Consider the following 17,533-nt stretch of genomic DNA (forward strand, 5'->3'; position numbering starts at 1 on the left):
GACAAGAATGTCCTTCTCTCCAGGGAACACAGGCTGAGGGCGGTGGCGTCTGCCGCTGGGTTTTGCGTGGTTTGCAAGGACCCGCACCCATGCAGAGCTGGGCAGGCATGGCAAGTGTCAGCCGAGGTGAGACCCAGGTGGCGGGCTCGTGGTCGTTCACAGTACCACTCTTCTGCCTTTCCTGTATGTTAAGATTTTTTCATGATTTTTTTGGGGGGCGGGGAGCTAGACCTGGCTATATTTCCTTTGGCCTGTGCTGACTAAAAAGAGACAGGATCAAAACATCAGAACACAAATGTTAAAGACAGAAAGAACCACAGACAGCCTCTTGCTCAACTCCTAATGATGAGGAAATACCTAAAAATAGGGTTATTTATAGCTTACAAATTTAAACCACTTATAATAGTTTAGAACTATTTAAAATATAGTATTGTAAATATTTCCAGTAAGTCTTTATTGTATCCTTTAAGTGGTTTTTGCTGTTTTGATAAAAGGGGAAAAAATCAAAAGGGAACGCATCTAAATAGTTTACTGATTGTTTTTTAAATGCTTAACAATTTCCCTGGGTTAAACATCCTGATAGGGAGTCACACAGTATAAATACAAGTTATTAGTGTACCCGACCCTTGTTACAAATGAAAGTAAAGAGTGTGGGCCTTGACTGGAAAAGCAAAGGAAGTGGACCTCAGGCCTGGACATAGCCCCGCGTGACTCTGGAGGATGAAAAGCAAAGCACATCAAAGCCAAGGGAGGGGGTGGAGGGAAGTGGCCAGGGTGATTCCGTCACTGCCTTCTACTCTGTTCACACCACCCAGGCAGCACCTGCTCTAGAAAGTAACCCCCGAGAGCCTGCTCACCGTGCATGAACTTTGGTCTCAGCGGCCAGTTGCCGGGCATCTGCGGCTGATGACTTTGTCCCTTAACGAAGGTGCTCTGGCCAGACCAGCACGCTCCGTATCCACGTTCAGGAAGGAGCGTGTCCCCCCGGAGGACCACAGGACACAGGGGGTGGGTCAGGGGCACAGATCTGGAAGCTATCAATAATTTAAAGTGCCCACATTTGTGCTTCCCATCCTCCTTCCAAGCCCCCGTGTATGCCACCCCTGACTCCAGCTGCCCCCCCCCACCTCCTGAATCGGTGACTGTGGGCCACCAGGAAGGCCCACCCCTTGTCCGCTCTCAGGCTAATGGACTCAGAAGGATAAGAAGCAGAGACAAATCACGGGGGCTGTAAGTTTACCATGAAACCTGTCACCCACATGTGTTCAAGTTCTCCGATATTCTGTATCAAGTGCTCCTCGTTCCGCAACTAAGGACCCGGCCCGGGCACCCTTTGGGATCAGGAGCCGATGTGAACTAGGGGTTTGCAGAGCTGTCCCCCAAAGATTCACAGCCCTTCCGCCCATGCTGAGCAGGGAGAAGCAATGCCGTGAGTGTGTAAATCCAGGCATCCTCAGATATGGGGGCTGAGGCAAACCTCACCTAATCACGCCCACATTCCATGTGTGCATTTCTTAACACTCCCGATCTCAGATAAAATACATTCCAAGAATGTAGATTAACAGCCATTCATACCCATCATGCTTTGGGTATCCCGTTCCATCCATTTCATTCTTACTCACTGATACAAATCTTTGCTAATGTACAGTAACCCACAGATTCATTTAGTCGCTATAGTGGTGCTATAAATAAAAAAAACGCTGGAAAGATATGGATTCACATACTATGTTTAAGAAAACCTGCCGGAATCCCTTCAAATCCCCTTGGGCGCTTTATAAAGTGATGTTCTTCAAGTGCCAAATACTACTGGACTCCCCATAAATTTGTAGCAATTGACTTCTGACACCGTCACACGTTGGATTTAGTTTGGCTACAGACGGCCATGCGTTCTGGCCTTAGGAGTTACCCATTCACAGTCATTAGAGAGATTAAGTCAGATGGAATAATATGGGTCAGGAGAACTGTCTGGGGTGTTAGCCTGAGAGCCCTGCCAGTAAAACTTCCACGGTGACCCCGACCGCAGAGGTGGCCGTGGACCCGGCAGCCCATTGTCCCTGGGCCTGCTCAGAGGGCCGAACGCTGACCCCTCTGTGCGCTGTGTGAATGAGCCGGGGTCCCACTCCCCCCACCACCCCGCGGCGGCTCCCTGCTTTTTAGTTTTCCCAGTTACTACGTGAATCAAATTACGGGCACCTCTGCTGGGTTTCCTGTGGAATAACAGATCTCACTGTAACCAAATATGACCAGCGCGGGAAAACGCTGTGCAGCTAGCGAGGACTCTTCATTCTCAGGCTGCGGAAAAAAGCGTCTTTGTTTCGAGACTGAGCACCTGGAACACGTTATCCGGGGTGGGGAGGGGGTGGGGGTTCCCCTGGGCCACGGGGGAGAAGGGGCTCCCAGAACCCCATCATGCCCCTGCCTGTGGAGAGACGTCTGCCCACGGCTTCCCCCGGGCTCCATGGGGCCCAATTTCATCAGACCTTGAAGTCGGCTGAAGCCCCATGGCAGAGGGAACAATGCGCTTAAAACAGGAGGACACTCGGGGACCGTAGAACTCCCAAGCCACCGTTCACTGGTCAGAGGGGAAAGGGCTAATGACCAGAGACGCCCACCCTCCTGCCACCAGGCCGGTCTGGCCCTCCTGAAGCCATTACCCAATCGTGACCAGGGCTGTGTCTCCCGTGACCACAAGAGGACATTTGACATGGGATCAGCCAGCGCCTCTGTTCCCAGCTTCCCTCGGAGAGCAGTGAAACCCGCATTCCACCTCTGCTTCAAAACGTTTACTTTCCAGAAGAAAACCTTGCGTTGCTTCTCTCGTCTTCAGGACGTGGCCGATCCCAAAGTCACAGCCAGGAACCTAAGTTGGGGCCATCTGAAGATGGAGTCAAGGTTGACGGCGGGGGGGGGGGGGGGGGGGNAAGTGGTGAAGGGGGGGGGGGGGGGGGGGGGGGGGGGGGTGGCACCAGGGCGGTCAGGATGAGGAGAGGGGACCAGCGGTGGTCCAAAGACACACACCCATCCAAACACCGGATAATATCCCATCTTTGTTCACATTTTTTCATCTTAATTTTTTTTAAAAAGGTCCTGGCTAGAAGGGAACAGCTCAATGCTGGGGGTGGGTGGCGGAGTCACCCCCTGTTACTACAACCAGTCCCCTCAAACCTTCAGGGATCCGGTCAGTGACGGAGCCAGGCCTGACGCAGCATTTTCTTTCCTGAAAAGCGCCCAGGCCATCAGGGGCTGCCGCTCTGGCCCACCCTGAGTTACAAAGGGACATCGGGATGGCAAGTCTTTGCCCACAGGCAAGACAGACGACTCCCCACACATCGTAGAATTCCCTTCTTTGACTCCGAGGACCTAAGATGGGCGTAGGAACATAGCTTTCGTCCCCTACCCAGTAACAACAAAAAGCTGTGCATTGGTTGTTACGTCATTAGTTCGGTCACTTGCAAGTTTAAGCCATTCATCAGCCATCTAGCTCTGAGCACTTTGGATGAGGCTTTGGGAAAACAAAGCTGAGAAACAGCTTTGTTTTTAGTGACTTAACACTATTTTTTCTGAGAAAATACTTTTCCACAGAAAAACGCAAACAACATGCACAATGATTGAGCTATTGCTATGTTCGATCATTTTAAATCAGTCTAATAATACGTCTCACTTTTGCCCCAGCCGTGTGGCTGGTTTGGCTGGAGCGTGGTCTCACACACCAAAAGGTTGCATGTTCGATTCCTGGTCAGGACACATACCTAGCTTGTGGGTTCCAAGCCTCAGTCGGGTCAAGTACAGGAGGCAACTGACCGATGTCTCTCTTTCACACTGATGTCTCTCTTTTCCTCCCTCTCTCTCTAAAAAATCAGTAAACATATCCTGGGGTGAGGAATAAAAATAAGAACAATAAATAAATAAACAAATAAGTAAGTATGTAAATATAAAACCACTAACGTTTGCTAAATGCACCGGTGTGTTTTTAGACGGACAGAAAACCAGTTCCAGCCACTGTGAAGTTTATCTTTTGCACCAAAGTTGTGGGTACACCTTACTGTACACCTGGTTGACCCCTGAAAAACACCTTCCTTTACCTCTTAGCCGTTCATTCAGGGCTCTGTCCACTTGCAAAATATCTCCTTGAGCTGGAAAGAAGTACTATGAATCATTTCCTGCCCTGTGCACTTTTTAAGGGGGCTGATGTGTTTTCACTCATCTCCGCCGATCTCACCCACGAGATGCGATTCGCCTGCTTCATGCCGCTTTTAACGCACGTTTGATTCCCCTGATTAAAAGTTCCTCTCTGTATCCAGTGTGTCTCCGAGAGGGCTGGGGAGGGGACATTCACGAAGACTTTCCCTTTGAAATAAAATATACAGATTTTGTTTCCCTGTGTTTTCCCCGTCGCTCTTCCTTGCTTTCTTAGTTTTCATGTGGTGTCCAATATCATAGCGGTTGGCAGCCAAGTGACATGGACTTACTGGCGATGGGGGCCCATGCTCTGGGCTGGTGGGCGGAACGTATATTTTCCAAGAACAATGAGGAATCAGTTAGAAACCCACGTCCCCCCGTCCCCACAGAAGAAATTGTGCTGCTACGCAGGGCATCGCTGGCTGGGGTGTAAATAAAGCTCATTGATAGAAAGACCAGCACCCCAGTTCCTTTGCCTAGACTAAGTCACATCAGCCATAAAAATTCACCAAGAAAAAGGAGCCCTATTGACCAAAGCTCTCTACACAGGCTTTTTTTGGTATGTGTGTTTTATATTTAATTTCATATTTATATCTTTCAGAGGAAAATAGATGACGTGTATTATTTTTCCCACCATGTGCAGACATTCCTTAAGCAAATATGTGACTAGGCATTTTAAAATATGACGTATTTATTTATAGCTTACCCCCACACACTTGTTGTTATTTATCTGAAAGATTGAAACTGCGCTATCTTGGTCCTGTCCTGGGTTTCCTGTTAAAATATATAATTAGGCAGATTTTTAATGTGCCCAACAGCCCCAAGGACACGAAGCATCGATCTTTTTGAAACTTGAAAAATATCGGTAGGAAGTGGTTCTCGTCTTTTCTCCCCCCTCCCCACCGCCCTGCCCCCCCACCCCCCCCACCCCACCCCACCCCCGCTCAAGTTCAATAGCTCAGCTACTCATTTCCTGTTCCCAACAGCCAGGTAATTAGACCATAATGAGAACTCTTTGCTTGGAAAATGACATCTGAAAGTTGAAACTATTTGCTGCGCTAACCTTGATATAGAGGAAAGGGGGGGCAGGGGTCGTCTCCCCACAGGGAGCGAGTTGGGCGACTAGAAGATCATTTCCCCCAAATGACATCTTCCTGCAAAGCCTGTCGTGTCTGGGAGGTAAAGGGACAACTGTACTGTTTGGGTTTTTTTTTTTTTTTCCATAGAATGATCAATTCTTCATTGCACAAGAAACATCTCTACAAGCTACCGAAAGAGCCAGAACATACAGAAAGCCTGTTCCCACCCTGGTTTCCCTTGCAGACATACAGTAGAGCGTCCATATCCCATGTGTGTATCCTGTGACTTGTTCCCCCATGTCTGCACCTGCTGATTCACCACCGAGATAAAAAGTCAGGACATTTCTGGCCCCTGAAGGCTCTTAACCCCTTCCTGTCAACGCCCCGCCCAGGCTAGGGGGGCATTTTTGTCCCCCAGAGTGTCTGTCTGGGTTTCATATACAGCAGCCCCCTCTTATCTTTGGGGAGTATGTCCCAAGCCCCCCAGTGAATGCCCGAGACTAAGAATCTTACCAAACCCTGATATATAGGATGTTTTTTTTTCCTATATACCTACCTATAGTAATGTTTAACTCAGACATTAGACACAGTAAGAAATGAACAAGAATAACTCATAATAAAATAGGGCGATTATAACCACACACTACAACAAACGCGGTGTGAATGTTCTCTTTCTTGCTCCTTCTCTCAAAATATCTGAGATGGCCCACGTAGCCTGTTCACACTGCCGTTAACCACGGATAACCAAAACCAGGGAAAGCAAAGTGGTGGGTGGGAAAAGACCACCCTTGATGGAGCCCTGAAGTCCGCACCCTTTCCATTCGCCTTCTGCCTCTCGAGCCTGAGTCTGGGCAGCGGGGCCCCGGCCTTTCCATCGCAGCCTAGCTTTCCTCTGGGCAGATTTCCTCGACCTGAGCCATCTATGTCGGGCATGCCTTTGGGGGTGTCCCGGTTCTCTGGAAGAAAGCGGCAATGGACATTCTCGTCCACGTCTGTGGGTGAACAACATGAACACTCTCCTCACCGGGTGGGAGGGGAATGCCTGGGGCCTGGAGCCCGTGAGCCTCCGGTGGATTCTGCCAAACTGCTTCCCAGGGAGGTCGTGCTTTTAATTAGAACATAATAAGTGAGGTGCTCTATTTTTGCAGGATCTATATAGTGTTAAGTCACTAAGTTTGGGGGTAATTTGTTACAGAGCAATAGAAGTTATTAGGGCTACAGACCCGATATTTCTGGTTCTATCTTCTAGAAACATGGCAAGAGGGCATCTCTCCCTTCCCTAGAGACTGACTGTATATCCAGGGTCTGCCACTAATAACACCCCTTTGTATTACAAAATCACAAGCATGTCATTCTGTAACATAGCAGTATCACACTCCAGCACACCCTAGGACATTTTAGGTGAAATGTTCAAATTAAAACTATAAATTATGACACCCACATTTTTACCCTACCAACCACACTCAAGCAGGTTTTACTTCTGCCTGGCCCTGTGTGTGTGTCTGTGTGTGTATGTGTGTGTGTGTATCTTTGGCTCGTGAAACATGAGCCAGACTGACGTGGGTCACCTCTGTGAGGGCACTTCAAAAGCCAGAACACCATCACCCTCTCTCCCTCTACCAAACCAGTATTACCAATGACAGGACAATGCTTCATCGTTTTAAGGCCCAGAACTACGAGCGATGTGGCGCCGAGCTCCCAGCTCACCCACCTTGGCCATAGAGCAAAAGAAGAAATAAACTTTTGTGGGTTTGAAGCGCCTGCATTGGGGATGTTTGTTACTGCAGCATAACCAGACCTATACAGGCTAATACAGGCAAGGATACACAGGCATCGCTCACTCCTCCGCCTCCATTTCTTCCCACTTTGGGGACCTAAGAAAGCCAACACAGCCATCAAAGTCAGTGGGATTGCACCCTTCATGGGGACCAGCCGTCTACACAGGGACTAGCACTTCCTCGTGTCCGAGCCTGGTGCAGGATCGAGGTGGGAGGCTGGGCACTGTCCCCGGGGGCTCCCGTGGCCCCTGCCCCAGTGGGTGGGGAACAAAGCTTGGGCGTGAGTCAGAGGAGCTGAAGGTGGGTGGGATCCAGTTCCGAAAGCCCATGTCAACACGGATGGATCCTTTGCTTTCTTTTCCAGAACCTTAGAGAATTGGGGGAAAATTACCGTCTGGCCACCCAGAAAACAAAGGCCAGTTAAGATGTGTTTTATTTTCTTTTCTTCCCAGATCAATCCCCAGCTCCCCGAGGATCCGGTGCGGTTTCGAGCTTCCTCTGTCTGTTCTGCTCACATCCACACACACCCCCTCGCCCCCTGCAGCCCCTCCCAGCCCCTCCACTGCCCTCCTCTCCTTCCCAGCGGCCCCTCACTCGCTCCAGCCCCCTCATTAGGAAGTGTCAGAAAGTTGCTGAAGTGCGAAATGAGTCTGTGAAACCTCGTTGTCCTAATTAAACTTCAACAAGGAGAGTGACCAGAGGCGACAGGGAGGAAACCTGGGCCCAGGCCGAGGCGGCCTTTGTCCCGCAAAACAAAAGCCCTGTTTGCCTGTGTTAAACCCAATCAAGCTCTGTGGACCCAGGTGCAAAAGCCTGCAACCTGAAGGCGATCCAGCCCATGCCACCTTCGGGAGCCCCCGCCGACTGCCCCAGCCCAGCCGTGGGCCCCAGTCAGGACCAGGCCGGCGTGAAAGCGGGCTCCCTCCCTCCGCGGGCAGCTGCTGCCCTGGGACACGGTGTTCTTCCCGCTTCCTATGCTCCTCTCAGGCCTGGCCTGACGAATTGGGGCACAGAGCCCCCTGTGGCACGGCAGGGCCTTCCCCGCTGGCACTGTCCTTAATGAGGTAGGAAGGGCGGGCCGTCCCCGCCTGGGACTAACATAATCACATAAAGCTGTTGTTGCACTGAAGCAAGCCGGGCTGCTGCCCCAGAGTCAGTTTCCCTGAAAGTGATGCAGAGCCCGGCTTCCTGGGAGAGACACAATGCTGCCCATTGTCTCTGTCGCCGCCTCCCCACCCTCCCAGCGTGGACGCATCTACCACAGCCCTGTGCACATGCTGTTTGCTGATGCCCAGCCGCGGTTTCCAAAAACCCCAGGAGCAGCGGCTTCTCTCTGCAGGCATTGTTTCCAGACTGGTCCAGCCGGCCGGGGAGGAGGAACCAAGCCCAGGGAGACTGGCTTCCCAGTCTTGGGAAGAGGCCGGGCTTGCGACACAGGACCCTGGCAGCTGGTGGCATCTCAGGGGGGAGCGAGGCGCGCCCCTGTGTCTGGGCAGAAGCCAGGCTGGGGAAAGACCCCGGGAGGGGCTCCCAGAGGCTGGGGCTGTGGGTGAGGACAGAGCATGGGTTACCCAACGTGTCCTGGGGACAGCGCTGGGGCCCTGAACATGACCTTCCAGCCAGGACTCTGGGCAGCTCTCTGGGGCTGGGCTTCTCCAACTACTTCTTCCTAATCATCGCCCAGTCCCAAAGGTGCTGGGCTCTTTCCCAGAAATGACTGAGTCTGGAAGGAAATTCCTTCCACTCCCACCAGATGTCCCCCCTTATCTCTGCCATCCTCCTTCATGTTCTGAAGAATCGAGGTGGAGACCAGCTGGGCCGGGGGAGCCCCAGTGTGGGCGGAGGAGGGCCTGGGGCAGGAGCAAAGTCAGGATGGAGTGAGAAAGGGGGGAAACCCAAGTGGGGTGTGGGTGCCGGCCTGTGCTGCATCCCAGGTAGGAGGCTGGAAGGCACCATGGAAGCAGCTGTGACTCCCATCTTCCCAGCTGTTTATTCTGGGGAAGATTTTGCATTCAACGGGTCACCAAAGGACTCTACAAGCCCACTGGGATTCTGGGGGGATTGTGACAAAGACCCTCTCGTACTTGGAGCCTTGGTGTGTGAAAAGGATTCTGCAGGAGGGATGGAGCAGACACGAGGTGAAAGTTTGGCTAGTGCGTTGCTTATAGCAAGGGTAGACGCACCTGTTACCCCAAAGTGTGGTGGGTGTTAGCCCAGATCGCCCCGTCTTTGGTGTCTCTGCAGCCGACCCCCATTTCTCAGTCCACGGAGCATGGTGGGCACTCAGAGAATATTTCAACAATGAAGCCATACCTCGGGGCCCAGGAAACCAAAAGGGCCCACTTACGTAGCTCATTCTTGGACGCTGGCAAGAGTGAAATCACTCAAGAGGTATTTTGTCGTGTGTTTCTTTTTAACTATATAAGAAAAGGGTGGATATGCAAACCCAGCCCAAGAATGCCTTGGCTCAGGCTCAACTAGATGAAACTTTAAAAAATGATTTAATGTCATGTTAGACTGTTGCATATTAAAGCGATGTAATGCCTGTGCGGAGACAAGAATCAGGACGTGATGGCGATGGCTCGGGCACGTTTAAAGCTCAGCTTTCAAAGGAGAGGCAATAAACATTCTGCCTGAGACGGCGAAGTGTGTCAATACGCTTACATTGTCCAGGGTATGATGCTGTCACCTTCTGTGCCCTGTTCTGAGACACATGTTCCAAGCGGCACCTACATGAGGGACAGGCCGCTGCAGGGAGGAGGGGTCGCGTGGTCCCCATGTGACAAAGTCAAGCGCTTCCTGATGCAGGTGTCCATTGGTTCTCTGGCCAGGGTTGGCGGGGGCGGGGGGGGGCGCAGATGTCGAGCCTCTGGGCACAGAGGCCAGGAAAATCCATGGACACTCGGCCCCCAGCAGATGGGCCATGGAGCCAGGAGGAACCGCGATGCAGCCGGAGAGGGGACACACGGAGAAGCTGGGAGGCCTCACCATGTAACCACAGGTGGACACCTGGAAAAGGGAGAACATGCCATCAGTTTCAGAAAATGGGGCTCATTTGAAAGTACAGCTCCTTTCCTTCAAGTGGGCTTGGCAGGCCCAGTTATGAAAAGCCCCCCCGCCCAAAAAATCAACGTGTTTTACATTTGTCTGGCCTGCATATCTAACCGAGCTCTTCCCAGCCCCCTAACATGCTGAATGGGTGTGTGGGACAGGAACAAAGGAAGGAGAGAGTTCTTACGGCCCTGGGGCTCGGAGCTAAGGAGGCTGTAATTTTACAATACCGTGTCCTTCATCGTGATACGAAATCCGCAAACAGGGAGCGGCGTGCTGGGATCTCTCGGAAGTTACTGGGAGTCTCACAGCTCTAGCCTCTCCAGCTGCCGCTTTAGGAGTCAACCCTTTCCCCATGCAAACCCGCTCATCCTTAAATGGGAACGTCAAGCCTCGCTCTTTCTCGCGATGGATGGCAAGGCTTGTCTTTTCACAGGAGTTAAGCTAAAGTAAGCTGCTGGTAAGAAGATGAGGGAGTTAGTGTCAGGGGCAAAAGGTTCATCCTGGGCTCCTGTGAGTAACCTGAAGGCTCCCTGAGATGTCCTACCTTTGCACTTTATGCAAAGGTAGGTTCTCTCCACCTGCAATGTGCTTTTCTCTCCCCCCTAATTGGCTCAGACTTGCTTTACTGCTTAACAGTGTCACTCCTCAGGAATAATCCTCTGCGGTTAGGAGTGGGCCCAGTGGCAGAGGCTGCCTTGCCTACCAATACCAATTCCTCTTCCTTCTTGGCTCACAGACCCCTATTTTTTGGATGCGGCAATGGGCCCAGCTAAAAGGCTACCTTTCACGGGTTTACAGAATCAGTGGCCAAGGAGATGTAAACAGAAGAGGCAGTGGGTAGGGGGAACGTCAAAAAAAAATTCAAAAAGAGAATAATTAAACCTGGAGGCAGGCTTTTTTCTTTGCCTCTCCCCTTGGAATGTAGGCATGATGGCAGGAGCTGCAGCAGCCATTTTGGGACCAACTTGAGGTCGGAAGTTACAAGCCATGCACAGGAAAATAGACACAAGATGCCAGGCTCTGTGATGAATGTGTGTGGCATTGGATTTCCCATCTGTGTATTTCTTCTGTGTGAAAATAATCCTCTACCTTTCAAGTCACTGTGGTTTCCAGCCTCCCTCACTAGAAGCTGAATTAAACCTACCTAAGCCCTCCTCTCTCTGCACTTCGCCACACCACTGTTCTCACCTGCTAGGTCTCATTCCATGCCTGTCTTCTCCCCAGTCTGCATGGGCTATGAGGTCACTAATATGTCTGTCCTCTTCACCTCTGTATCTTTAGTGCTCAACTTGGAAGCTGGCATGGAATAGCAGCCCCAAACTATGGTTCTGCCTGTGAGTGGGTTCAATGAGAGCCCTTTCCCAGAATCAAACAAAACCCCAGGCTATCAGGAGCCAGGGCCCATGGGAGGTCAGTGTTTAGGCTAATTAGCACTCGGAAGAGGGAAACCCCCCAAGCCATGTGAATAACAATAAAACGGTTATTGTTGAGCATCTAGTATGTGCCAGGCAGTATCCTGGGACTTAACAGAAAACCTCTCCAAGCCTCACAGTGCAGGCAGCTGGCATTCCCTACTCTAGGGCATATCCCAAGTCACAAACCAACGACCCCCATATGCAGGCACTTAAAGCAACAGGCACATTATTATTTTTCAGGATTCTAAGTGTTTCCTTAGGCTCAACTAGAAGGGCCTTCTGGTTTCATTGGGTTTCTCTCTCTTCATCTACAGTCAGTTGGCGAGAGAGGCTGGATGTTCAAGATGGCTTTTGTCCCCTGCCTGGAGCCTTGGCCCCGGGTGTCTGGGAGGCCAGTCTCGGTGGGGACATCGGGATGGCTGGGTTTTTCTCTCTCTGAGTCTCAGAGCCTCCCCACAGGGTTCCTGTGAGGAATGATACCTGGACATCTTATGTGGTGGCTCAGCCCTCAAAAGCACAGAGGCTGAGCAGCCAGGACTTCTGAAGGGTCAGGCCTGGAACCAGCCCGGCACCGCTTAGCACATTCTGTGGTTCCGGAAGGGGCAAGGCCAGCCCAGGGCGAGCATGCCAGGGGACTGCACAAAGAGGTGTCATTCAAGGGGGGCCACCTTGGGGACCAGCTGCCCAATGAATAGCTATGAGGGTGTATATTTTACAGGTGGGGCAGCCTGAGCTGTGGGAGGCGAAAGGCTGTGTTCCCAAGGCCCATTTGGGAGTGGGGCCGCACCCCAGGGGCGCCTACCTCACAGCCTCTCTCCTCTTCCTCACCCAGCCTCCCTCACTCCCTAACGGCCCATTCAAGGTCAAGAGCTGCATGTGTGGGATTGCAGACAGTCCTGGCCTCCACGTGGTTAAGATCTGTCCCTTACAGCCGCAAGGGGACCCCGGGAAAAACAGTGCCAAGACGCAGATGCTTGATACAGGGCCTGACACACACAGGGTGGGGGACATCCATGGCCCCCTCGCCCACAGCCACCGGCTCCTCCAGCCCACTCCACCCCACCCTATTTCGCCCAAGTGTGTTTTTGGAGCACAGCTCACAAGGAAGAAGGAGCCAGGCCCCCCTGGCCTCAGAGATCAGCCCCAGGGTTGGGCGGGAGAAGGAACGCAGCCGGAGTTGTGGCTTAATGAAGTGAACCGTGATGACCATAAACACACAGTGTGGGATTTCGTTCATTATTGCGTGCAAGGCGGTCCCGCTCAATGGCGGCTGGTGTTAGGGTCACGCTTCTGCATTTTTGTCTCACCCAGAAAAAAATGGGGGGTGCCACTGTTGCCCTGTCCTTTTCCACCTTAAAGTGAGATTAGCCCTGTGGTTTGGGAAGGTTACCAAAAATAAGTTCCTTGCACCACAAAGGTTAGGACAAAAGAAGTTGCTAGATCATTGGCAAGGTAAGAGAGAACTGTAGTAAAAGCTGTTGCAGACTGTGATGTGTGCCAGACCAATCAATCACCTACACACAAGTTTTTAAAATATTTAATGCAGACAGTCCTGGCCAGGTGGTTCAGTGGGTTGGAGTGCTTTCCCCTCGCCCCCGTACACCAAAAGGCTGAGGGTTCAATCCCCAGCCAGGGCACATAACTAAATGATAGGTTTGATCCCAATTGGGATGTGTACTGGAGGCAAGAGACAGACGTTTCTCTCTCTCTCTCTCTCCCTCTCTCCCCCTTCCTGTCTCTCTAAAATCAATAAGCATGCCCCTGGGTAAAGGTTAAAAAACATTAAGGCACAGAAGAAACAATACACCCAGCACAACGGAAGGAGAAAAAGTAAGTTTCTCTATTAGTCCCCAGGTACAGGGTGAAGCTGAAAAAGCTCTGTACCACAGCTCATGACCGCGGGCTGTGCTTTTTTAAAAAAGCAGTAACTCAAGTGTTCTGCCTCTTGAGAACCAACACCCCACGTACAGCATGCTCAGCAGGGGTGCGCCAAGCTGCTTGATCACTCAGCTTCCTGGAGAAGGTTGGAGGACAGAGAGGGACGTGTCGGGGGTGGGGGCAGCTCTGTCTCCCTGTCCTTTTGAAGGGAGCTTTGCGATACGTTGGCGGCTTTTATTTTACATCCCAAATCGCTACCTAGGAACAGCCCGAGTCAGGGGCTATTTCTGGTACTTTCAGAGTGTGCAGCCCTGTGAGGACCCCCCTGGGGAAGGGTTTTCTTTAAATGAAGATGCTGGAGCCCCGGGCAGAAGCAGCAGGTCCGAGGAGTGACTGGGAGCCCAGGTGAGGCGCTGGGCCCAGGTTCGCCAGCCCCAGGGCTCCAGGGCGGCCGGTCCTCACGGCCCTGCCTCAGACCACCTGGCACCTTCAGTGTGGCAGAACCAGTGCTGTGGTTGGGACTGTGTTGAAGTGATGTGACAATGGACAGGTCAAGTGCATGGCCTTGAATATTTCTCTCATCTTAAAAAACACCTCCATATCCAGAAAGACCATCTCTTCACTCTGTCCCTTTCTCTCCAGGAAGTTGATTCGCCTGTTAAAAATAGAGAAGTGGATTCAGAGATCGCCATAGTCTCTTTAAGTCCTCTAACACGGGCTAACCCTTTCCCCTGTAAATGTCCCCGAATGGGTAGGAAAACAAACAGACCTCTCTATTTTACCACTTTCTTTATTACCCCAACCTAAGGCCTCAGCCCAATTTGCTCCAGGAAAAGAGTTCCTCCCGATGCGCGCATGGCACACCACCAGCTAACCATCCAATTCACAGTTGGTGAAGGGGCCGAACTGAAAAATGGCCGTTTGCCTTTAGATTCTTTGGGGGTCCCTTGGAGTAGCAGGTACCAAGCTGTTCTGGGTCCATGACGCCCCCTGATGGTCAATGCAGGGATCTCGCAGTCAGGGAGGTCCTCGAAGGAGTCCAGGCCACAAACGAACAGCTCTTAGAAATGGTCTGAGCTGGAAAGACAATTGGACAGGATGCTGCAAGGGATGCTGGCAGCAATGCACTGACTCAGCACTTAGTGATTATTTTTTTCGGCACACCCACTATGTAGGCCACTTGGCTGTGCCATGGTGGAAAAGCCATTTAGGTGTTCCTGCTTGCATAGAATTCAGTAGAGTAGAGAGGGCAAGTTAATGACTTCACCAGTAGCTGCGCAATTATATTTTCATCCCACCTAATGAAAGCGTACCTCTTCTATACTGTCCTGGTGTAACTGGGCTCTGATCTTGTAAACCTGTATTGAATAAAATTCTGCACAGCCATGACCTTGAGGGAGCCTCTGAAAGGTGTATGCAGGTGGCTCTTGGCTGGGACGGGCACTGGACTGTCCTTGGACTCGTGGTGAGACACGAAGTCACTTCCACTTCAAAAACAAAAAAGTATAAAGAGAAGAGGTGCTCATTCAGCCGTCCTGACGATATTGGGCTGCCATTCGTGAGAGGCCAGGTATTAGCCAACCGGAGACCAGTCTGGCAACGTTCTCGCTTCTTGATACCCACGTGAAACTCCTGGATAGAGCCTGCCTTTGTAAAAAGCTCCTAGGGGCCACTGATGCTGCCAAACTGGGGTAGGGGGACCCTTAGAGATATGACAGTAGTTTGTTAGAAGCACAGAATCCAGAGCCCCCACCCCCACCCCAACGCCCTGCCTCAGGCCTGTGAATCGAATCTGCACTTAACAAGATCCCAGGTGATTCCTATTGCTTCGTGTACCTGCCCACAGCAGACATGCCTAGTCGATCACAGCATGGATGATGAGTGGAGAGCCTGCTCTGTCCAGGGCAGTGAGTACCCTAGTAATGCCTGAGAGTCAGCTTGGACAGGAAACCTTGTAGCCTGTCCAGGCTACAAAGGTGGAGAAGAATCAGCCCTAACACGTGGCTAATAAAACAGGAGAGGGCTGCAGTACCTCTGCCAGTCCGTTTTACCACTCGGGAGCTTGGCGCGTCACACCTGCTTTCCCGTTCCTCCCCATGACCCCCCCTCACTGGGCGGCGATCATTGCTCCAGTTTCCAGAAGAGAAGATGGAGGCTCCAGAAGGTCAGGTGCCAGGCCTAGACGTTTTGGGAGTCGCCCCAACTCATGTGTTTGGCCTCAAAGGTAGGAACCCATTTGAGGCTCATTAGGAAGCTAGTGGGCTTTTGTGGGCTAGCTGGGCACTAATAACCCGCCCTAGCACTGTGTCTATGACAAACTGAAGTTTGGGGGATTCTAATGTAAATAAGCTTGTGCAATGCCATTTATTTCAATTGGGGAATTCCTGTTTTCTCACAGGAGAACCAGCTTCAGTGGCAATTTTCTACTCAACTTGGTCTCGTGACACCTAGCGGCCAACTGGAGAAGTGCAATGGAATCTCTGGACGGCGCAAGCAGGTGCGAGCGGCCGGTAGGGGAAATAGTTGGGCTGTAATCCACAAGGACTGAAGCGTCCATGGAATTGTTAAGATGCACATTTAAGCCTTGTGAGGTCTATAATTCTGTGTTTTGTTCCTAATATTTACGCTTCTTTACTGTTACTGGTGATAAACTCTGATGATAATATATAACATTAATTTGATAATATGATATGATTAATATATAATATATAGTATAACACAAACTCAATGCTTGCAAATATGTTCCAAATGAAAAGCACTATAAATATGAAAATACTCTAGATCACTAATTAATCTATTCCCTTGTGGGTTGGGTGGTTGCTTTAAGATCACCGTAATACCAGATCAAGAAAACTAGGTGAAAATATACATAAATAGGCTCCCCATCGGTTATGCCTGAACAGAGGATAAGACACGTGGTGCTTTATGGAGACTTCCTGATGACAGGGGACCCTCCAGTGCGCTGCCTGAGTAACTTTGACCCCACAAAGGCACAACTACCTACAAGTATCCCCAGTCTGTATCCCAGGAGAATACAGATTTTAACAACCTCTCCACTGCCCACCCTGTATCCTACCCAGCCTTCACATTGTGGCAAAAAGCCCAAGAAAGATTCTTTGGCAACTGCCGCTCCTCCAGAGAGTCCCAGCTGAAGGGCTACGTGAGCCCAAGGGTGATTCGTCAAACTAACACACTCGAATCATTTTCAGACCTTTCAGGCTTGGCGATCTGCATCTCGCTAAGCCCTCTTCCTCGGCATTTTTTAGACCCACATGGATTTCAAGGGAAATTCAATATGTCTGTTGCTGAATCACCAAGACTTCCTTCAGCAGAGTTGTTTAGTGAGAGCCACTGTGTGTCCAAGAATCTTCCAGAACCCTTTCATAAGCCCCCGAAATGATGTTCCTTCTAACCAGGACGTGCATGTGAGTCAGAGATCCTGTCCGGATTAAATTGAACTCCAATCCCCAAATAATTCAGACTTGATGGGAAGCGCAGAACCCCTGAATTTTGACGAGGGTTGGAAAATTGGCAAACAACTTCCCGCGTCACCGAGGAAGCCTGGTGATGGTACTGAGAAGGGTGGTGTGTTCAGTTCTGCGGACTTTAAAACCAAAGGTCCGACTTCTTGCTGCCTGGATTAGATGCTGGCCTGGCCATGTGTCTACCACGTGTAGGTGGCCCAGGGACCTGTGTGGTGACGTCAGCTCTCTGGACACTGGTACCTTCCTCAGTAACCTGGCAGGTGCAGCCTCAACAGCTAAACCCATGGGCACCCTAGGATGACAGGCTACCTGCCCATCCCCATGAGGGACTTGTCCCAAAAGGGTTTTCTTCCCTGGGTAGGACCTCACCCCGCCCAATTTAGGCTGTGGATGCATCAGTGAGCCAGCTTTGTTTACTCCATCTCAGGGTTAGTGTTGTCTTTGGTTTTTAATTTGCTGTAGAACCAGTTCAGAATTCTCATAACATTTGCTTAAAGTAAAAAAAAAAAAAATTAGAAAGGAGATGGGGGTGATAAGATTTTTTAATGCGCTACTTTTTCTGTACAGAAAATGACATAATTATTCCACCTGAGTTTATAACTTTGTGGGTGTCCTCACGGCGATGGACAGAGTTTAAATAACCAGTGGTATCATTTAAGATGAGG

Source organism: Sturnira hondurensis, unplaced genomic scaffold, assembly GCF_014824575.4.
Source record: "Sturnira hondurensis isolate 20B ecotype Veracruz unplaced genomic scaffold, ASM1482457v3 Scaffold0007865, whole genome shotgun sequence".
Lineage (NCBI taxonomy): Eukaryota > Metazoa > Chordata > Mammalia > Chiroptera > Phyllostomidae > Sturnira > Sturnira hondurensis.